Source organism: Amblyraja radiata, chromosome 23, assembly GCF_010909765.2.
Source record: "Amblyraja radiata isolate CabotCenter1 chromosome 23, sAmbRad1.1.pri, whole genome shotgun sequence".
NCBI classification, from domain to species: Eukaryota; Metazoa; Chordata; class Chondrichthyes; order Rajiformes; family Rajidae; genus Amblyraja; species Amblyraja radiata.
This window is the reverse complement of record NC_045978.1, coordinates 24,655,413-24,661,412: the sequence shown is the minus strand read 5'-3', so window position 1 is coordinate 24,661,412 and position 6,000 is coordinate 24,655,413. Positions and strand designations below refer to the sequence as shown.

Below are 6,000 nucleotides of genomic sequence, written 5' to 3'. Positions count from 1 at the left end.
GCCGTGGAGATATAAAGATCGAAAATATCGGGAATTATCGCGTTTGCTCGCTGCATTTCATCAAAAGTAAGGCATTATTGACGTTTTATCTTTATTCATTTGTTATATGAAAAGTTGTAAAAGTGAAAAATCCGTCAGTAAAATAAATAAGTAGTTTGGGTGATTGTGCAGGCTTTAAACAAGAAACAATGAGAAATATATTTTGGCAAATAATTAAATTTCCTGATTTTGTCCAATTAACAGCTGACAATTATCCCATTCCTTAGCTTGCATCTGAGTAAAATTTATTTCAAAACGCATTGATAGTTTACGATTATTTAAATGGTAAATGTAGCTTCAGAAGCGTTTTCATTTTGCATGTTAAAACCCACCTGAGAACCATGGGCGATTTTGCAATTTTACTGACGGATTTTTCACTTTTACAACTTTTTATATAACAAATGAATAAAGATAAAACGTCAATAATGCCACTTTTGATGAAATGCAGCGAGCAAACGCGATAATTCCCGATATTTTCAATATTTATATCTCCACGGCGAATATCCGCTAACCACTTCCGCTGTTGTTGCCCCTTCAGCTCCCTCCTGTATTTACCTTCGTTTTTATTTATCTTCTAGACTGTAAAGTAAGATAACTGTGTCTCACGGTCACCCCGACTGGCACAGTAATTTACAGCTCAAAAACGGGCCGTTTTCGCGGTTTTTAACGGGTGTGAAAGTTCGCGTTTTCAGCATCAATAACATGCACCGGAAGTGATGTTTGTACCCCAGTTGGATTTTGCGGTCACGTGGGTGAGGATCTATGATCCAGTGACCTTTCGTGAAATCACCCTATAGGATCTTTGATACATAGTACGGTCATGGGCAAATTTGTGGGTAATTTTAGGCCCCATTTCCGTAACCGCCTTCCGTCTCCACACCAAAGATCCCATAGCGGAGCAAAGATAACTAGTGCGGAGACGGAAGCCGGTTACGGAAACATCCTCGTAAAAATAAAAGTTATTTGGTAAAAATCTTCTCCTCATTTTCAGAATTTTAATGTATTAACACAAACTGTTCCCCCACAACGTTGATTACACTGCGAGTCGGGTCGGGTTACGGAAATGGATGAAAAAAAAGGTCCACGTTCCGTTGCGTAGCAGGAGTGATCTATCTGACCTTTGGTGGAGTCATTCTCCGCAGCCCGTTGCCATAGTGACTTACGCTTCCCCCTCAATGCGGCTTGCAGGTCTTTGTGTTCCCTCCCCATTTTGCTCCTTATCCATTCCTCTCTCAGCAGAGGCGTGACTCCGTCGCTCAATCGCAGTTCAGCTTCCACCAGATCCCCACTGCAAGAAGCAAGCAAAGATAACGACAGCTCGATTCCGGCTGAATCCCAGCGACGTGCCACGGCCGGCTGATAGTGAGTACTCGATACAATTTGTATCAACTGATACAACATGGAATGTTGAGGAATGGATACATCGCACACGTGGCCCATTCACTCCACAGCCGGTCGCTCGCTCGCCCTCACACACAAATAATTCGACTTTTAAACCACTTTGAGCCAAAAATAAAACACGTAAAAAAATTCCCAGCGTCGCCTCGGATAAATTAGCGACTGATAGGGGGGGGAAGGGGGGTTGAATTTTAAGATCAAACTGAAAATGAATAGTGTGTTATTTACCTCCCCCACCCCAACCCCCAACTGTTTGTTGATATGTTCCCGGTCGCAGTCGGGGTAGACTGTTGGAAATGAAGGGTTCACAGAGATCTTTAGTGGTCGGATGAGATACAGTTTTGGTGTCGAACACCCCTCTCCTATAGTCGAGCCCGGCCGTAATTTATTTCGGAAATTAACAAGAGGCAGGAGGAAATTGATGCGCCGAACGGTGCCGTGAGGCAAGGCGCAATTCTTGGGAGACGGCCCTATGCGGGTCTTGGATCTGATCCAAGCTGTATTTTAGCACAAGAAGACTATTTTCTCCGTCCCTTCTTTCTACCTCGGCGTGACGTTAGCAGGGAAGGGTATCAAGGACGGTGTCGTCCAGTTAGTTGCACATCTCTATCTGAGGCTCTGTCGCTTTCATCTGTCGCTTTCATCTTCGGCACTGTGCTCGCACCAAGGTGAGTTTATGAAGCTCTTAAATCAGTGTTTTCTATTCTTGCCCTCCCCCTGTAAAAATGTTCGTTGTTTACAGAATCAGTATCATCTACCACTCAGTTCAATGTGACCTTGGGAGAGGAGGGGGGGGGGGGGAGAGGAGAGGAAGCGTGTGTCTCATGTTTTGTGTGTGCGATAGCAACTCTTGAATTGAATTGAATCCTTTATTTGTCATTCAGACCTTTCGGTCTGAACGAAATGTTGTTGCCTGCAGCCATACATGTAATAATAACAACACACAATAAACACAAATTAACATCCACCACAGTGAGTTCACCAAGCACTTCCTCACTGTGATGGAGGCAAAAGTCTTAGAGTTACTGTCTCTTCCCTCCTCTTCTCCCTCTGCGCTGAGGCGATACCCCACCGGGCGATGGTAAGTCAGTCCCGCGGTTCAAGCTCCGCGGCCCAGGGGTGGTCGAAGCTGCCGCCCTCCAGTCCAGCGGACGCAGCTGTTGCCACGGGAGCTCCGGAAAACAGGCACCAGCCTGTGACCTGCGAGCTCCTGACGATGCCGTCCACTGGCCCGCGGCCGGCCCCGGATTCAGGTCGCCGCCGCCAGAACGTCGTCTCAGCCACCGGAGCACCGTCTCCGCCCCGCACCGGGCCGCCCACACGAGAGCGTCTCAGCCCGCACCGGGCCGCCCACACGGGAGCGCATTCCAGCCGAGAGCCGGGCCGCCCACACGGGAGCGCCTTCCAGCCGGTAGCCGGGCCGCCCACACAGGAGTGTCTCAGCCCCGCGCCGTCCGCCCTCACCGGAGCGCCGAGTCGTGCCGCTGCCCGAACGTCGCCGCAGCTCGAAGACGGCCAGCCTCACGTTGGTGAGTCCTGGCTGGCTCTACCTCCGGAGCCTCGAGGTCGGTCGCAGGTTGGAGGCCGCCAGCTCCGCCATTAGGCCTCAGCTCAGGCGGGGGAAGAGAAGGGGGATATGACAAAAAGTCGCATTCCCCCGAAGGGAGAGACAGAAAGTCCTGTTTCAGCCCCCCCCCCACACATAACACCACCTAATGACCAAAAGTTTAACTGAACTAGACAAAAAAAACAACAACAAAAAAGTAAAAACAGACAGATTGCAGGCGAGCCGCAGCCGTTTCACAAGTGCCGCCACCTCCGGCACTTCTTGCACGCACTTGTCTATTTCGTTCCCCGAGGCCACTTTAAACTCATTAGGAGTTGCCGTGGTCCATCGGGGAAATGGGGAGGAGCGGTGGGATGCCTCCAAAAACAATTCATTTAGAGTTGTGATAGAGGTGGTTAGATAGAGAATGAGGAAGAGAGACAGCTCCCGGGATAGTCCTGTGTTGTTGCCAAGCGCTGAGCCAACTGAGATGGTGTGGGTGACTCCATTGGTTTGGCTAAAAACATTGGGTTTGGAGAGTCATACAGCACGGACACAGGCCCTTCGGCCCAACTCGTCCATGCCGTGTATGCCAACGCCACCTATTCCTTTTCTCCAGAGATGCTATCTGACCCGCTGAGTTACTCCAGCTTTTTGTGTCTATAACACTTGAATGTAATTATGACGAGCTTTTGTTTTGTATATTCCTGAATAAAGTTGATTTTTGGAATTAAAAAAACAAGATACCCCATTAGCCCGTGTTTGGCTCATTAACCCTCAAAACGTTTTCTTGTACCTGCCCAAGTGGCTTTTCAATATTGTTATAGTACCTGTCCTCAACTGCCTCCTGTGGTACCTGCCTCAACTACCTCCCCTTCTGCCAACTCATCCATGCCGTTGAAAGACAGGTGTGAATATTACTGAATATGACACTGTTTAATGTAATTGTGATGAGTTTTTGTTTTGTATATTTCTGAATAGAGTTGATTATAAAAAAAATTAAAAAAGGATGCCCTACAAAGCTGCAAATCCCGTTTGGCCCATAGCCCCTCTAAAAAATTCCCATCCATGTACCTGTTCAAGTGTCTTTTAAATGCTATTACTGTATAGTATCTGCCTCGACTACCTCTGGCAGCTCGAAGATAGACACAAAATACTGGAGTAACTCAGCGGGACATGCAACATCTCTGGAGAGAAGGAATGGGTGATGTCTCAGGTCGAGACCCTTCTTCAGACTTCCTCTGGATCCTTCAGACTTCCTCGTTCCATATACCTACTGCCTTCTGAGTGGGGAAAATACCCCAGGGGGCCACACGAGTGGCAAAGGTGTTTTGTTTGAAGACGAGTGTGAACACTACTGAGTTTGACACTATTGAATGTAAAGATGCTGTGAATGTATGATTATTTTTTTGGTTTTGCGTATTTTTACTCTGAATAAAGTTGATTTTTGAAATAAATAATAAAAAAAACCCAGAAAAGGCTGGTCAGGTCAGGCAGCATATATAGAAAGAAGGGGGAGTTAATGTTTTGTGTTTGGGATCTGGGAAAGAGATATTGGAGATGGTCAGGTCCATAAGTCATAGGAGCAGAATTAAGCTGTTCGGCTCATTGAGTCTACACCGCCATTCAATCGCGGCTGACCTATCTTTCCCTCCCAACCCCATTTTCCTGCCTTCTCCCCGTACCCCTGACACCCTTACTAATCAAAAATACCCAATGACTTGGCTTCCACAGCCATCTGTGGCAATGCATTCCACCATTGGCTCAAGAGGCTGGGTTAGGAAGAACATAGAAACATAGAAAATAGGTGCAGGAGTAGGCCATTCGGCCCTTCGAGCCTGCACCACCATTCAATATGATCATGGCTGATCATCCAACTCAGTATCCTGTACCTGCCTTCTCTCCATACCCCCTGATCCCTTTAGCCACAAGGGCGACATCTAACTCCCTCTTAAATATAGCCAATGAACTGGCCTCAACTACCTTCTGTGGCAGAGAATTCCAGAGATTCACCACTCTCTGTGTGAAAAATATTTTCCTCATCTCGGTCCTAAAAGATTTCCCCCTTATCCTTAAACTGTGACCCCTTGTCCTGGACTTCCCCAACATCGGGAACAATCTTCCTGCATCTAGCCTGTCCAACCCCTTAAGAATTTTGTAAATTTCTATAAGATCCCCCCTCAATCTTCTAAATGCTGATATAACAGGGGTTTATAGGGATGAGAGGGTGGAGAGTGTGCCAAGGCGTGCATTATCCGGCTGGTAGCGGGCATCGACGTTTAGAGGTGGTTGGTGTAGTTCCTTGGGACTCAAATTGTGGATAGGTACAATGGGCAGCATGGATAAGATGGGCTGAAGGGCCTGTTCCTATGCTGTATTACTCTATAGAACAGACAAGATAATATTGTGCCTTACCGTTTGGACTGTGGAGGATCCATGTGACCATTTACAGGAGGTGGAGCAAAAGAGATCGGCTAGGAGTATACTGAAGCAGTGACAATTGAATGCAAGATGCATGTCTGATACAAAAAGGGTTTTAATACAAAATGGTGGGAGACTCAGTAGTTCAGGCAGCATCTGTGTGGAAATAGAATAAGCATTTCTGGTTTAAAGAAAATAAAAGTTGGTCAACATTTCTCTTTCTCTTTTGTTTGCTGGCATTGGAGAGGGTCCAGAGGAGGTTTACGAGAATAATCCCAGGGATGTTGAGTTTGCGTATGATGAGCGTTTGATGGCATTGGATGTTTTTAAAGCAGAGAATGATAGGTTCTTGATTAGGAAGGATGTCAAAGGTTATGGGGAGAAGGCAGAAGAATTGGGTTATGAGGGAGAGATAGATTGGCCATGATGGAATGGTGGAACAGATTTGATGGGATGTGGGGAAAATGGCCTAATTTTGCTGGAATGAAGGAGCAGAATGGATGCGTCACTGACTCTTTGTGCCATTCCTTTCCTATTGCTAACTGTTTTGAATGGGAATATTCAGGGGGAATTTAGCTAAGTTTACAGATACAGCG

At 46.8% G+C, this 6,000-nt stretch overlaps 1 protein-coding gene across 8 annotated transcripts in view; it reads left to right on the top strand.

Annotated features, from left to right (window-relative positions):
- The first annotated feature begins 1,011 nt into the window (after window positions 1-1,011).
- LOC116986370 (protein NDRG3-like) overlaps window positions 1,012-6,000 on the top strand; it is a 73,638-nt gene continuing 68,649 nt past the window's right edge. For 2 of the 8 annotated variants that reach the window (XM_033041841.1, XM_033041837.1), the window contains exon 1: window positions 1,012-1,401. The gene's annotated coding sequence lies outside the window, so the exon portion shown is untranslated. Of the gene's footprint in view, window positions 1,406-1,469; window positions 2,110-6,000 lie in introns of those variants that run through there. The other 6 variants (XM_033041838.1, XM_033041839.1, XM_033041840.1 and 3 more) reach the window with 6 other exon arrangements.